Consider the following 16,893-nt stretch of genomic DNA (forward strand, 5'->3'; position numbering starts at 1 on the left):
GATTACAGGCATGAGCCACCATGCCCATCCTTATTACTCTTTCTTTTTAAATTTTTTTTTTTTGTATTTTGTAGAAACAGGGTCTTGTTATATTGCCCATGTTGGTCTCAAACTCCTGGCCTTAAGCAATCCTCCCACCTCGTCCTCCCAAAGTTCATGCCAGTGGGATGAACACCAAAGTTTATGCCAGGCATGAATACCACATTTGGCATAAAATTTCTTATTTTGAATAATCAGATTCATAAAATATATGATTTCACACATAGATGTACTCACTTTTCTAGAACTGCTACAGGTTGGTGCCCTAAATATAAAAATTCTGATAAAATCCATTTCATATGATTCATTTCTAACTGTATTTGTTGCATTATTGAGTAGATTCTTGACAGGAAAGAACTTCTGCATGAATCAGATGCTGATCAGAACTGAGTGCCCTGCTTACCATTGTAAGCAATATTTTTTAAAATATTTTTAATTGTACTTTAGGTTCTGGGGTACATGTGCAGATCATGCAGGATTGTTGCATAGGTACAACATGGCAATGTGGTTTGCTGCCTCCATCCCCCCATCACCTATATCTGGCATTTCTCCCCATATTATCCCTCCCCAGCCTCCCTACCCTCTGCTGTCCCTCCCCTATTCCCCCACAACAGACCCCAGTGTGTGATGCTCCCCTCCCTGTGTCCATGTGTTCTCATTGTTCAGCACCTGCCTATGAGTGAGAACATGCGGTGTTTGTTTTTCTTTGTTTTTCTTTCTTTCTTTCTTTTAATAATTCAGTCTCTATAGAGACTGTCAAAAATTGCCAATGCCGACTATATTTCAAATCTTCATGGCGAGGTATTGGGAAAAGTTTTCAATTACCAATAATCACGCCTCAGATAAACCTCATTGGCCACAATACTGCCACTATGCAAAGCTTTTTGTTTTTCGTTTTTTTTGTTTTTGTTTTTGTTTTAATATGCGGTGTTTGTTTTTCTGTTCTTGTGTCAGTTTACTGAGAATGATGGTTTCCAAATTCATCCATTTCCCTAAAAAGAACACGAACTCATCGTTTTTTATGGCTGCATAGTATTCCACGGTGTATATGTGCCACATTTTCCTTGTCCAGTCTATCATCGATGGGCATTTGGGTTGGTTCCAGGTCTTATGCTATTGTAAACAGTGCCGCAGTGAACATACATGTGCATGTGTCTTTATAATAGAACGATTTATAATCCTTTGGATATATATCCAGTAATGGGATTGCTGGGTCAAATGGAATTTCTATTTCTAGCTCCTTGAGGAATCACCACACTGTCTCCCACAATGGTTGTCTGAAAGTGTTTCTGTTTCTCCACATCCTCTCCAGCATCTGTTATCTCCAGATTTTTTAATGATCGCCATTCTAATTGGCGTGAGGTGGTATCTCAATGTGGTTTTGATTTGCATTTCTCTAATGACCAGTGACGATGAGCATTTTTTCATATGTTTCTTGGCCTCATATATGTCTTCTTTTGAAAAATGTCTGTTTATATCCTTTGCCCACTTTTGAATGGGTTTGTTTTTTTCTTATAAATCTGTTTTAGTTCTTTGTAGATTATGGATATTAGCCCTTTGTCAGATGGGTAGATTGCAAAAATTTTTTCCCATTCTGTTGGTTGCCGGTTCACTCTAACGATGGTTTCTTTGCGGTACAGAAGCTCTGGAGTTTAATTAGATCCCATTTGTCTTTTTTGGCTTTTGTTGCCAGTGCTTTTGGTGTTTTGGTCATGAAGTCCTTGCCCATGCCTATGTCCTGAATGGTTTTGCCTATGTTTTCTTCTAGGGTTTTTATGGTGATAGGCCTTATGTTTAAGTCTTTAATCCATAAATGGTGTTGAGAAGGCAGTTTTAACCAATGCGCAGTTTCAATATCCAACAGCAGGTCCTCAAATAACAGCATTTCCTTCAACATTGCTTCCATTTAATGTTGAGAGAAAAAAAAATGCATTTCTGGCCGGGTCCACTGCCTATGCGAAGTTGCACACCTCCCCACGTCTGCATGGGTTTTCTCTGGACACACTGCTTCCCGCCCCCACATCCTAAAGCGTGCGCACTGGGTTAACTGGCATCTACATGGTCCCAGGTCGAGTGAGTGTCAGGGGTAGTGAGTTGCCCTGCCGTGGGATGACCTGTCCAGTGCTGGTTCCCACCTTGTGCCCTACTTTCCCGGGACCAGCTGCAGCCACCTGCAACCCAGAGCTGGAATAATTAGGTAAATAATTATTTCACTTGTTTTATTCATATTTTTAAACGCATATATAGGTCACATTTATTTCGGTGTTTAATATTAGAAGTGTTTTGGATTTTTGTTGTTGTTGTTGTTTTGTTTTGTTTTTAAATAAAGACAGGGTTTCATCATGTTGGTCCGGCTGGTCTTAAACTCCTGACCTCAGGTGAGCCGCCCACCTTGGCCTCCAAAGTGCTTGGATTACAGGCGTGACCCACCACGCCCGGCTTTTGTTGTTTTTTGTTTTTTGTTTTGAGACAGTCTCACTCTGTCACCCAGGCTAGAGTGCAGTGTCTCGATCTCGCCTCCCAGGGTCAAGGGATTCTCCTGCCTCAGCCTCCTGAGTAACTGGGATCACAGGTGTGCACCACCATGCCCGGCTAATTTTTGTATTTTTAGTATAGGTGGGGTTTCACCATGTTGGTCAGATTGGTCTCAAACTCCTGCCCTCATGATCTGCCTGCCTCAGTCTCCCAAAGTCCTGGAATTACAGGCATGAGCCACCGTGCCAGGCCCTTCCCCCGCCCCTAGACGGAGTCTTACTCTGTCGCCAGGCTAGAGTACAGTGGTGCAATCTCGGCTCACTGCAACCTCTGCCTTCCAGGTTCAAGCCATTCTCCTGCCTCAGCCTCCTCAGTAGCTGGGACTACAGGCACACGCCCCCATGCCCAGCTAATTTTTGTATTTTTAGTAGAGATGGGATTTCACCATGTTGGCCAGGATGGTCTCAATCCCGCCTCAGCCTTCCAAAGTGCTGTGATTACAGGCGTAAACCACCACCAGCCGGCTGTGTTTTGGTCTTTATTTAGAAGTTTGATGATGTTCTTCTGCCCAGAAATATGCCATGCGAACTTAATTCGTATTTTTACCTATTAGTCTATGGGAAAATTGGTTTAATTATAGATCGTTTCACTTAAGTTCACAGTTTCCAAGAACCTAATGATGACATTAAGTGAGGACTTGCTGTATTTCCATAGATCTCACAAACCCCAGTGGCAAGGGAACACAGCACGGGGACTCATGCCAGGACTTGGAAAGCCCCGAAGCTGCAGGTGCATTAGCTTCACAGTAAATCCACCTCTAACCCTAGAGGCCAGCAAACCTGACTGATAATCAAACTCATCTGCAGGCCCTATTAGAGAAATACGACCTCAAGGTAACATGTCTGCAGATTTTGCTTCAATAGGGAAAAGGGAAGCTTTTGGAAGCTCTTATAGGATGGGTGGGTAAGGTGTGCGTGGAGGTGGGAGGGAGGAGAGGACAGGTGGAACTTACTGAGCCTTCTAAAATCATTCTCTTCCGAGCTGGTCCTGGCAACCTGTGAACTGTCCATCATCTTTTTTTTTTTGAGATGGAGTCTCACTCTGTCGCTCAGGTTGGAATGCAATGGCGCAATTTCAGCTCAATTCAACCTCCACTTTTTGGGTTCCAGCAATTCTCCTGCCTCAGCCTCCCCAAATGCTGGGACTACAGGTACATGTGCCACCACGCCTGGCTAATTTTTTGTATTTTTAGCAGAGACAGAGTTTCGTCATGTTGGCCAGGCTGGTCTCGAATTCCTGACCTCAAGTGATCTGCCTGCCTTGGCTTCCCAAAATGCTGGGATTACAGGCATGAGTCACGGCTTGTGGCCCGTCCATCATCTTTTAAAGCAAGCTTGTTCAACCTGTGGCCCGCAGTCCAGGACGGCTTTGAATGTGGCTTAACACAAATTTGTAAACTTTCTTAAAACATTATGAAATATTTTTGCTTTTTTTTTTTTTTTTTTTTTTTTTTAGCTGATCAGCTTTTGTTAGTGTCAGTGTATCTCATGTGTGGCTCAAGATAATTCTTCTTCCAATGTGGCCCAAGGAAGCCAAAAAATTGAGCACCACTGTTTTAAAGTCTCCTGGTATTTCAAGAAATAATGGCCAGGGTCAACTTCTCCAAATTGCTGTTGCTGCCCTCCATTACAAACACATACATCGTGCCTCTCCCTTTGCACCTCTATTCGGACTGTTTTAAAATAAGGGACACATGACATACACACACATACCTGTGTCTTCCTCAAAATTACTATCATCAGGGAAAAAATTAAATCCGTAGCTGAACCTGTTGATTGGAATCTGGAACTGGTCACTTGGAAACTGGGAATCGTTGGTCTTCTCCTTGGGTTCTAGAATGGAGGCAATTATACTTCCACTCACCTCCCATGCAGACAGTTTAGGTGAGAAATTAAATCAACGCACTCCACCTGGAGTTCATAGGAGGCTCCTTAAATCCTAAGGAAAACTTTCCATTTAAAAAATAAGTATTTCTGCACAGCCAAAGGGTAAAAGACTCTGTAACTATGGCCCTGAGATTCTGTTTAAATAATCAAATACTAACTAAATAATATTTTTAAAGTAATAGCAACCCTTGTCATTAATTTTTTTTTTTTTTTTTTTTTTTTTTTTTTTTGAGATGGAGTCATGCTTTGTTGCCCAGGCTGTAGTGCAGGGTCGTGGTCTCAGCTCACTGCAGCCTCCACCTCCCGGGTTCAAGCAATTCTCCTGCTTCAGCCTCTCCAGTAGCTGAGAGGCTAATTTTTTGTATTTTTAGTTGAGATGGGTTTTCGCCACATTGGCCAGGCTGTTCTCGAACTCCTGACCTCAGGCGATCCACCTGTCTCAGCCTCCCAAAGTGCTGGGATTACAGGCGTGAACCAGCACGCCCAGTCCCTTGTCATTAAAACTGTCTCTCTTTTTGACATCTTTGTGCCTAAGTGTACAGGCCTCAGAACAGATCGCCTTTGTCCACGTTCCTGTTTTACTCCTTGCCATTATCTTCCCTGACCAGCTATTTAAGCTCTCTGAGCTTCAGTTACCTGGTCTGTAAAACAGACAGGAGCACTTCATAACTAGCTGATAGGGCTTTTAGGATTCGATGAAATCACGTAGGTAAATGCCTAGTGCAACATTCGGAATTTGCTCAGCAAATCACAGTTGATATTTTCACTATGTTACTACTATTTGTACTTTCAGAACGAATGAGAAGGACGTGCAAATGAGAAAAAGAGAGCCCAGGACGGTGGGGCTACAGGACATTCTCAAACACTGCAAACAGGAAGACTGACAAAGATCATTTAGGAAGTAATTTGATAGTGTTTCTCAGAACTTAATCCATACATATCTAATTTCTAGGAACCTTTTGCAGACGGATACAAACTGATTTGACTGGGTAACAACTGTCAGGTTCTCTTGGTAAAATTCAACTGACTCCAGTGACTAGAGGTAGATGATACAACCTTAACACTAAGGGCCACACATCTCAACTGTGGGCTTCTGATTAGGCTACTTCAAGTACTAACTGCCCCAAGGGTATAGAGATGAAAGATAAACTATCAGACACACTACTAATGCTCCTGGTGGATATAATGAATTGCATACCTCTTCCTTCCTTGCTTGCTTCTTTCCTTCTTTCCTTCCTTCCTTTCTCTTTCTTTCTTTCTTTTTTCAGTCTCACTCTGCTGCCCAGGCTGGAGTACAGTGGTGCGATCTTGGCTCACTGCAAACTCTGCCTCCCGGGTTCAACCAAGTCTCCTGCCTCGGCCTCCTGAGTAGCTGGGATTACAGGTGAACACCACTGTGCCTGGCTAATTTTTGTATTTTTAGTAGAGACGGGCTTTCACCATGTTGGCCAGGCTGGTCTCGAACTCCTGACCTCAAGTGATCCGCCTGCCTCAGCCTCCCAAAGTGCTGGGATTACAGGCGTGAGCCATCGCGCCTGGCCAGACTACTCTTTCTACTATGCCTTTGTAGGTGAGGAAAAAATCATTTTCCCTCCACCTTTTAGGTTCTCAGCTGAGGCTCTGACAGATGACAGGAGAGAAACAACAGAGCTTTATTGACACATGTATCTCCTGTATACATGCAAGAAATTCAGGGATGAGTAACCCAAACAGCTGGCTAGAACTCAGACTTAAATAGCATCTTTTCTTAAAAAAAAAAAATTCCAAAGCCATAACAAGACAAAGTAGAAGGACTCTGAGTTTCTAGGACAGCAAATTGTGGACAGGAAACTATATGGAAGGTCAGCTCCAGTCAGGAAAATGTGTTCTATAAATGTTCCGGTCCTGTCTTTGTACTGATAAGGGTCTAGCATTGTCAGTGATTAATTGTTGTACAAATTTATGTCCTGAATTTAGGCAAACGGGGTGAAGGACGCCAGCTTTTTGTGTATCATCTTCTCAGTTGTCTTTAGCCCCAAATAATCCTTATGCCCAAGTGGCATATTTTGGGGTGGCAACCTCTGCTATCCTTTACCTTCCTGTACTGCAAAGTCTCGAAAACTGAAAATTACATTTCCTAGCCTCTCTTGCAGCTGGGATTTGGAGGGAGAATTCGGTCCCACCAAAGTCATATCAAATAATTTCCAAAATATTCCGTTTTTTCATTTGATAAAGGCTAAGGTGAAGGACGTGCTTAGTGTGAGGTCCAAATGGCCTCCTATTAATAATCGAGGCCCAGGATCTGGTCAGCCTCCCTGCCCCTATTCCCAGTTAGGGCCGCATAGTACTGACAGTGGCCTTCCCTACTGGGGGTCGGGGAGTCGGGGCTGAGCTGGTAACATTCAGGGAGGGCCTGTAGAGACTGAGGGACAGTTGTGTTTTTTGCACACAGCTCACTCCCAGGAAGAAGAAAGGGAAAGCTTGGACTGACCCGCCTAGTATTTTCCCCAAATTTGCCAACCGGGTTGAACCCTCTCCTTCCTCTCCCAGCCACCACAGAAAGTGAGTGAGAGAGAGAGAGAGAGAGAGAGAGAGAGAGAGAGAGACCAGGGTGCCCCACTCCACATCGGGAGAATCACCAAGGAGGGTGAAAAGGTTCAGTTACCTATATTGAAAGGAAGTCTGGTGAAAACGGACGAAAAGAACGGTCACAATTTACTGTATATGCTCCTGTTTAAAGCTAATTTTTACAAAGACCCTGTATTCATATACAATTTGTATAGTTAAAAAAAGAAAGAAAAAGAAACCTACCACTTCTGTGTAGGATGGAGTAGCCGACAGCAAATCTGAGGTCCTGCCAAGAAAAACCGGAAAGTCTAGATTACGGTAATTTAAAAAGAAAAAATGTGTTAAACGCATCAGAGGGCTGGGTGAAGCAATAAGGATTAGAAGGGGCCCCCTCCGGAGAAGGGAGGACCCGGGGGCTCCTCATCCTGCTAGTGGGCAGAGGAAAAGTCACTTCCTGGGATGACCCCATCTAAGGCCAGCTCACCTCTTTTATTCTTTGTCACAACTGTCCCAGGGCATGCACTGCGATTTGTCATTAAATGTCAACTTCACTGCATTTTCATTTGTCTCTCTGTGTATCCAATAACCTTCGCGTGGGCAGGAAGAGACAGTCTATCTTGCTCATTGTTGCATTCCCAGGCTGGTATACAGTAGATGCCTAGTAAATATTTCTTGGGTTGGATTGCATTAAATGGAATGGAACGTGAACAGTGAATGCTTTCCAGCTCTTTCAGATTTCCTGGATTCTAGAGGCAGGCCCCCTTTCTCCCCAGAGGCTCTGTTCCCTTAAGGCTTTGTCAATAGGCCCAAACCCAAGTTTCTTTCTGATAGAATGGCATCCTCAGCCTCTTGCTTTAATACCTCCAGGGCTTGGAAGTGGGTGGGGTTTCAAGCCTTATCTCCAATCCTGTAAACTCCCAGGCCACACCCAAACTAGCACCTCCAGGCCCTTCTCTCCCTAACTACAGAATGCCTTGCAGCTGTAACAGCAGAAGTCCAAGAACGCCTGTTCTGAGGGCCTACCTGGCATCCAGTTTCTGTTAAACTCAAACCATTTCCCGATCTCTCCAAAGCCCTGCAGGTTCCTTGAATCCGTATGCTCTCAAACCCCGGCCCCCAGATTCTAAAACCAGGCCTGCCTGCCCTGTCTCATTGCCAGGCCTCTGGGCCTACCTTCCCCATTCTCACTGGACCCCAGACATCCATTCCCCCTGGAGGTCCCACCCAGGGGGAGCCCACACTCCCTGAGTAAAGACCTCACAGAGAGAAAAAATCTAAATGATGCCCAGCTAAGCCTGCAGTTGCTGGGTACTTTCAAAATGTCTTTCTAAGTGCAGCTTGGCATTCTTAAAACTTTATTCTTGTGGATTTGAAGTATTTTATTTTCCTTTCCAGGTATAAAAAGCCCAAGACTGAAGCCAGGAAAACTGAATTCTGGTCCTGGTTCTGTTGCCATGTGGTCTCGGACTACCCGTTTTCTGGTGGAACCCTGGCTCATTTGCTTTGGGGATTGGTTTTCTTGTAAGCGCCCAGAGGCTGCCAGGCTCAGGGAAACCTACATACATGGTCCACGTTGAAATAAGGGTCTAAAGCCTTGATGTAGGCACGAAAGTGTGTGGGCAGCATGTAGCCCTACAAGCGGGCATTGACTTTCAGTGGGCCAGTGGGTCAAGGTTTATCCAGCCCCAAGAGGGCCCTGGTCCCAGCCAGATCAGAGAAAGCCCTTTAAGCTTGTGGATTACCCTTTCTTACACTGCTAATAAAGACACACCAATTTACAAAACAGACTGGGCAATTTAAAAAGAAAGAGGTGTAATGGACTTACAGTTGCAGGTGGCTAGGGAGGCCTCACGAGCATGGTGGAAGGTGAAAGGCACTTCTCACATGACAGCAGCAAGAGTAGATGAGGAAGAAATGAATGAGGAAACCCCTTAAAAAACCATCTGATCTCATGAGACTTATCCATCACCACGAGAAAAGTATGGGGTAACTGCCCCAATGATTCAATGACCTCCCACCAGGTCCCTCCCACAACACATGGGAATTATAGAAGTACAGTTCAAGATGAGATTTGGGTGGGGACACAGCCAAACCATATCAGCCTGTTAGGCCTCTCCAGAACTGAGGAACAATTTTTTTTTTTTTAAACCACTTTGGGACTTATAGAGGCTTCCTGTGTGCCAGGTCTGTTCTAAGCACTTCACACCTGATGGCCCATTTCATCCTCATGACAAACCTCTGGAGTAGATGTACTGTCCCCCCAAGAGCTCCAAAATATGAGGCCTTGGGAGGGTAAAGCATTCATTCAAGATGAACGGCTCCTACAGCAAGGGGCAATCTGTCTCCGTGGTCCCTGTTCTTACCCACAGTGCTGGTGATTTTTCTACAGGCCGCGGAAGAGCCCCCTCATTCTTGGTTGGGTTTCCTGGTCACTTGATTCCAGGTGGACAGTACTAAATTTGGGCATGCCTCTCACTGCAATTTAGTCTCACCTTTGTCTCATGGTTTGGTTCCTCGGGAGAACCCTAACTAACACAGCACCTACAGGGTGTTCTGTAAATATACATGTTTCATAAATGCACGGATTTGATTTTGGTCTTTCGAGTCTCCATGGGCATCAGTCTACAGCTCATCTTCGGGGTGGGTTATACCTGCAAATAGCCTGTCTCATCACCTGCTTTCTTCCTAGTTTCTCAGTGAGTATCATTCTCCTGACCTCTTTTTTCCAGAATCCGGAAGCAATTTTCCAAAGCCCACTTCCTCAAGGAGGCTCTTACCCAGAATGGTATATACCCAAAAGGAGTCTTTCCTTTCCTTGTACCCTTATCAAATCTCTCCAGTCTTTCAAGGGTAAACTGATAAACAGCTCTTCAGTTTCTTTATTTGTGTCATTCCATTTAATGGTTCATTTTATTTTATTTTATTTTTTGAGACAAGATCTAGCTCTGTCACCCAGGCTGGAGTGCTGTGGTGCAATCTCAGCTCACTGCAACCTCTGCCTCCGGGGCTCAAACCATCCTCCCACCTCAGCCTTCCGAGCAGCTGGGATACAGGCGCATACCACCATGCTCAGCTAATTTTTGTATTTTTCGTAGAGACAGAATCTCGCCATGTTACCCAGGCTGGTCTCCAACTCAGGAGTTCATGTGATCTGCCCGCCTCAGCCTTCCAAAGTGCTGGGATTGCAGGTGTGAGCCACCGTATCTGGCCTTCACAGTCCATTTTGAACTTCAACTTGGAAATGGGAATCTCAAGCCAAATGGGGTTAGATGCTTTTAGTTAAGACCCTCAAAGGAGATAAGGAAGTCCAAGACATTCTCCAGATGGAGTTGCAAGCTGAGAGAACTGTGGAGACTCACAAAGGTGCTGGATCCCCACAGGAACTTTTATTTGTGTGCAGATTTGCCTGTGACCTTCTTGTGGGCCGACATCCTCCCCATTGTCACTGCAGTTGAGCCAGGACCCAGCCCAGTGCCTGGTCAGGAGAAGCTCTATTAGTGCTTATGAACTATGTTAAATTGGAACTTTCAACCAATTCAATAAGGTCACAATGGGTTGGCTCCTAGTAAGCTGCTCAGTAAGTATTTCTTCAGGTGACGTGGGCAAGTGAAAGGCAGTAAGGCCCAGTGATTTCAGATCCAGAGTTTGGGACTCAGAACTAGATAATCCTGAGGTCAAATCCCAGCCTTGCTCACTTCTTTCTGTGTGCCCTGAGCCTCTCCCTTGTAGAGAACCTATTTCACAGTGTTGCTATGAAAACGACATGAGGCTGGGTGCGGTGGCTCACCTGTCATCCCAGCACTTCAGGAGGCTGAGGCAGGTGGATCACGAGGTCAGGAGTTTGAGACCAGCCTGACCAACATGGTGAAACCCTGTCTCTATTAAAAATACAAAAATTAGCCAGGCATGGTGGCAGGCACCTGTAATCCCAGCTACTCAGGAGGCTGAGGCAGGAGAATCGCTTGAACCTGGAAGGTGGAGGTTGCAGTGAGCCGAGAGATTGCGCCATTGCACTCCAGCCTGGACGACAGAGCGAGACTTCCTCTAAAAAGAGAAGAAAAGAAAATGACATGAGATCCTGCATGTGAAATTTATCATAGTATTGCTCGGACTTAGTCAGTACTACCTTGGGCCAGGAACCCTTCCACGGCTTTCTCATCTAATCCTCTTGCAATCCAAAGAGGAGGGCACTCTGAACTGCCCCACTTCTTACAGATTAAGAAGTTGACGGGCGCGGTGGCTCAAGCCTGTAATCCCAGCACTTTGGGAGGCCGAGGCGGGTGGATCACGAGGTCAAGAGATCGAGACCATCCTGGTCAACATGGTGAAACCCCGTCTCTACTAAAAATAGAAAAAAAAATTAGCTGGGCATGGTGGCGCGTGCCTGTAATCCCAGCTACTCAGGAGGCTGAGGCAGGAGAATTGCCTGAACCCAGGAGGTGGAGGTTGCAGTGAGCCGAGATTGCACCATTGCACTCCAGCCTGGGTAACAAGAGCAAAACTCCGTCTCAAAAAAAAAAAAAAAAAAAAAAAAAAAAAAGAAGAAGAAGTTGAGGAACAAGGGCCGGAGTTACTACAGAAGTAGTAACTCAGGCCCTTGTTCTCCAAGGTCACAAAGGTAGTGACAGTGGGTATAGAATGCAAGTGCAGCATCTGGTCTTAACCATTAAGGGAGAGCTATGAAGTCCCACGTGTGGACGGTAAGTACTCAGTACAAGTACACTGCTGAGTACTTTTACTGAGTACTTCTCAGTAAGTACTGAGTACTTGCTCAGGAAAAACAACTGCTGCTGCTGTTGTGTTGGACAGCTGGGGAAAGTGAGGGGCAGAGAACCTGAGTCCCCAAAACTACTCCATAACACAGTTAGAACCTTGGGCTCCAACATTCGGACCTGAGACACCAAGCCCTGTTGCTTGTTTCTTAACTGCTTTCTCCAAGGCCTGTGCTGGGCAGCCACACCCAGGGTTCTCACCACACCCTGGAGTTCTTGCCACCCAGAAGTTCTTGCCACACCCTGCCTGCTCCCGGAAGGTAAGAGGGCCACTGAAGAAGGGCTGCATTGTTGTGGCCTTGGCCCTGGCCCTGAAGGCCAGGAGGACAAACACTGGCTTAGAAGTACTGCAAATCAGTAAACAGTAAAAGTCAGAATAAAGGTTCTCTTGAACTCCAACTACCCTCAACTCCAAGCTGACTAGTCCCGAGGACAAATACCCAGGAACCTGATTCCAGGAGAGATTGCTGCCTTGCAAGAGGGCATTTGCCTCTGGGGGAGGTGGGGACAGGGGTATCGAGTTCTGGGGAAGAAGACAGGAAGTTTTCCCAGAGCAGAAAAAACTGCGGAGGACTCAGTAAAGTTGACAATAGCAGGAGATTTCCTTTTTCCCCTGGAGTCCTGGCCTGCATGAATAGGTGGCATCAGAACAGCTAAGATTCAGTGAGTCCTTCCTGCACAGACCATGCACTGCGCTTGGGACCACGTGCATTCATTCACTGAATGCGTTCAACAACCCTATGGCATGGGTTTTATTATGTTCAGTTTGCAGGTGCGAAAACCATGGTACAAAGAAAGTAAATCACCTGCCCAGGGGCTGCTCAGCCCCCAGGAGGCAGATCCAGAGTCTGAACCCAAGCGATCTTCTATGGCCCTTCCCTGCCTGCTGGTCGTGGGGTATTTCTATGGTCCTGCTCATTTAATTTGGAATCTGATGGCATATGCCAAAGTATATACAGAAGGGGCATCACTTTGGAGGATACGTGTGGCTACTGTAACAAAATACCTTAAACTGGGTGCCTTATAAATAACAGAAATTCACATCTCACAGTTCTGGAGGCTGGAAATCCAAGATCAAGGCACAGGCAGAGCTGGCATCTGGTGAGGTTCTGCCCTTTAGTTCATAGATGGTGCCTTCTCACCGTGTCCTCCCAAAGTGGAAGGGGTGGAGCTCTCTTTTGGGCATCTTTGATAAGGCACTGCTCCCATTCAGGAAGCCTCTGCCTTCATGACCTGATCGTCTCCCAAAGACCCAGCTCCTAATACATCACCTTAGGGGGTTGGATTTCCACAACTGGATTTTAGGGAAACACAAACATTCAGACCATAGCAGAGGGGCTGAGAGACCCCTGAAGCCTGCTAGGGCTCCTGAGAGCAGCTGACAAATGTATAGGATTTTGAAAAAACTTTTAAAGTCTCAGGGCAATCAACTTTGTTCCTGCTCTGAGTCTGAGAGGTCCCCATTAAAAGTTAGCCCCTCACTCAGTCTTTTTTTTAAAAATTTTGAGACAGGGTTTCACTCTGTAGCCCAGGCTAGAGTGTGGCACAATCACAGCTCACTGCAGCCTCCACCTCCCAGACTCAAGCAATCCTCCCACCTCAGCCACCATGCTTGGCTAATTTTTGTGTTTTTTGTAGGGACAGGGTTTTGCCATGTTGCCCGGGCTGGTCTGGAACTCCTGGGCTCAAGCAGTCCACTCACACGGACTTCCCAAAGTGCTGGGATTACAGGCCTGAGCCCCTCACTCAGTCTTTATAGCAGAGCTCAAAAGGGTGGAAGGAGCGCTTCGCAGAGCTGTTCTCCTCCTCCCACTACCATGAGAGGTATAAATTATACCAAACCTCATCTCCTGCAATCTCTGCCTCGGGTGCAGGTTGAGATTTGGTCTTCAGGGAGTCTTCCTCTGAGCTAATTTCTTGCAAAGGATGTGACAAAGATCACTAGAGAGAGAACACCTCAGCACGCGTTCCAAAGGGCTCGTGCGGTGAGTTCAGCACCAGCCCCATCACCGCGCAGACCAGATGAGAGGACTCATGCCTAGGAGGCCACCCCACGAGCAGGGCTATTTTAATAGAATGTCTTCGGGGTGTGGTGAGAAACACCCGGGTCTGGGAGTGTTTGTGGTTCATCTGGAATCAGGCAGCGCTGTTATAAGATTGGCGCCTATATGAGCTTCCTGGGTTTCTGCTCATCGGTGCCCATTGCAGTTCCTGCAGGAAGGGTACTGGGTCATTCCCTTGGTTATGTCCACGTACGGGATCATTCCTTTGATCAGTACACTGCAAATACTTCAAGAATGCTAGAGACAGTTTTAAGATCAGAGCCTTTCCCACAAAAGGTCAGGAGTTCCGGTTCTCAATAAGCGGAGGTATTTGTGGTTAAAGAGCAAGCCCAGAAAATGTGGGCTGTGGGCGCCCCCTGCTGGAGAGCGAGGCCCAAGCACGTGGGGCTTCTAGGGCTGGGACCCTCTGAGGGTTCTTCCAGCACCTCCTCGCGGCTCAGAGGGCTGTTCTTCCCGTCCTTCCAGGACTGCCTTGCATGAGAGCAGAGCTGCTAAGGGTAATGTGGCTTAGTCTTCAAGAGGGTGGACTCTAGAGCCAGATTACTAGGGCTCAAATCCTGCCCCTGCCACTGCTGTGTAACTTTCGGCAGGTCATTAAACCTCTCTGTACCCGACCATCCTCATCTGCAAAGCAGGGATGATCGTATTAGAGCCTACCTCACAGAGTACTTACGAGACATAAACAAGGTAACATCTCAAACACTGAGGCACAAATGAGGCAACGTAGCAAAACACTTAAAATAGTGTCTGGCATGGCCAGGCGCGGTGGCTCAAGCCTGTAATCCCAGCACTTTGGGAGGCCAAGGCCGGGGGATCAGGAGGTCAGGAGATGGAGACCATCCTGGCCAACATGGTGAAATCCTATCTCGACTAAAAATACAAAAATTAGCTAGGTGTGGTGACGTGTGCCTGTAGTCCCAGACACTGGGGAGGCTGAGGCAGGAGAATCGCTTGAACGTGGGAGGCGAAGGTTGCAGTGAGCCGAGATAGTGCCACTGCACTCCAGCCTGGCAGAGTGCAGTGATAAAGCTAGACTCCGTCTCAAAAAAAAAAAAAAAAAAAAAAAAAAAAAAAAAATCTTTCTCAAAGAAAAAATGTAGGCCAAGTACAGTGGCCATGTCTGTAATCCTGGCACTTTGAGAGGCTAAGATGGGAGATCACTTGAGGCCAGAAGTTTGAGACCAGCCTGAGCAACCTAGCAAGACCACCTCTCTGGAAAAAAAAAAAAAAGTAAAACTTGACACATGCCTGTGGTCCCAGCTACTTGGGAGGCTGAGGTGTGAAGATCACTTGAATTCAGGAGTTTGCAGCTACAAACTGTGATTGCACCACATCACTGCAGCTTGGGCAACAGAGCGAAACACTGTCAATAATGTTTCAATAAATAAATAAATAAATTTTAATTAAAAAGAAAAGAAAAATAGGTAGAATAACTTTCATATCAGCCAGGTACTTTCAAAGTTTGTTGGGCCTGTTGGTTGTCTCAGATAGCAAAATCATCTATAGACTGCCTTTTGTTTTTGCTTTTGGGAAAATTTAATAAACTTTGGTTTCTGAGGTGGCAAAATGTAACCTCAATTTAACAATTTGTTTTCTAGAAAATTTGGAGATTATACATATGTCTATTCACGTGTATGCATATATCGTATGTATATATACACATATGTGTATTTATGCAAACATGTATGCATCTATATTCCATTTTAGACATTTGGCATATACTTACAAAGATACATAAACATATATATTGTGAGGGTGTTTAAGACTATATAGGCCAGGCACAGTGTCTCCCACTTGTAACCTCACACTTTGGGAGGCCAAGGCAGGTAGATTACTTAAGATCAGGAGTTTGAGACCAGGCTGGCCAACATGGTGAAACACCATCTCTACTAAAAATGCAAAAAAAATTAGCAGGACATAATGGCACGCACCTGCAGTCCCAGGTATTTGGGAGGCTGAGGCACAAAACCTGCCTGAACCTGGGAGGCAGAGGTTACAGTGAGCTGAGATCACACTACTATACTCTAGACTGAGCGGCAGAGTGAGACTGTCTAAAAAACAAAAACAACGACAAAAGACTATAAATACACATACATACAGAATGCCTTACAAATGTTTATGCCCTTTGAGTGGAACACTGGTGGTTGTGGGGAGGAAGGCACACATGGAATAGGTATCAATAGCCATAGGGTTCCCTGGGGACAATATTCTCAAGAAATTTGGAATGTCAGCAGGGCACAGTTTAGAAAGGAGGTGGTGGTGATGGTGATGGTGGTGGAGGTGGAGGTGGTGGTGGTGATGGTGATGGTGATGGTGGTGGAGGTGATGGTGATGGTGATGGTGGTTAAGGTAGTGGAGGTGGTGGTGGTGATGGTGGTGGAGGTGGTAGTGGTGGTAGAGGTGGTGGTGGTGATGGTGATGGTAGTAGAGGTGGTGGTGGTGGTGATGGTGGTGGAGGTAGTGGTGGTGGTGGTGGTGGTGGTGGTGGTGTGATGGTGGTGGTGGAGGCGATAGTGGTGGTGGTGATGATGGTGGAGATGGTGGAGGTGGTTGTGGTGGTGGTGGTGGAGGTGGAGGTGGTGGTGGTGATGGTGGTGGAGGTGATGGTGATGGTGATGGTGGTTGAGGTGGTAGAGGTGGTAGTGGTGATGGTGGTGGAGGTGGTAGTGGTGGTAGAGGTGGTGGTGGTGATGGTGATGGTGGTAAAGGTGGTGGTGGTGGTGGAGGTAGTGGTGGTGGTGTGATGGTGGTGGTGGAGGTGGTGGTGGTGGTAGTGATGGTTGTGGAGATGGTGGAGGTGGTTGTGGTGGTGGTGGTGGTGAAGGTGGAGGTGGAGGTGGTGGTGGTGATGGTGATGGTGGTGGAGGTGACGGTGATGGTGGTAGAGGTGGTGGAGGTGGTGGTGGTGATGGTGGTGGTGGTAGAGGTGGCAGTGGTGATGGTGATGGTGGTGGAGGTAGAGGTGGAGGTGGTGGTGGTGATGGTGATGGTGGTGGAGGTGGTGGTGATGGTGATGGTGGTAGAGGTTGTGGTGGTAGTGGTGATGATGGT

At 46.3% G+C, this 16,893-nt stretch overlaps 1 non-coding gene across 1 annotated transcript; it reads right to left on the reverse strand.

The window, feature by feature from the left end:
• Positions 1-780: 780 nt before the first annotated feature.
• Positions 781-921, reverse strand: LOC120363688 (U4 spliceosomal RNA). The gene has a single exon (XR_005579145.1). It is a non-coding gene; the product is annotated as a U4 spliceosomal RNA (small nuclear RNA).
• Between the last annotated feature and the right edge of the window lie 15,972 nt (positions 922-16,893).

The sequence above is a fragment of the Saimiri boliviensis genome, chromosome 3, assembly GCF_048565385.1.
Source record: "Saimiri boliviensis isolate mSaiBol1 chromosome 3, mSaiBol1.pri, whole genome shotgun sequence".
NCBI classification, from domain to species: Eukaryota; Metazoa; Chordata; class Mammalia; order Primates; family Cebidae; genus Saimiri; species Saimiri boliviensis.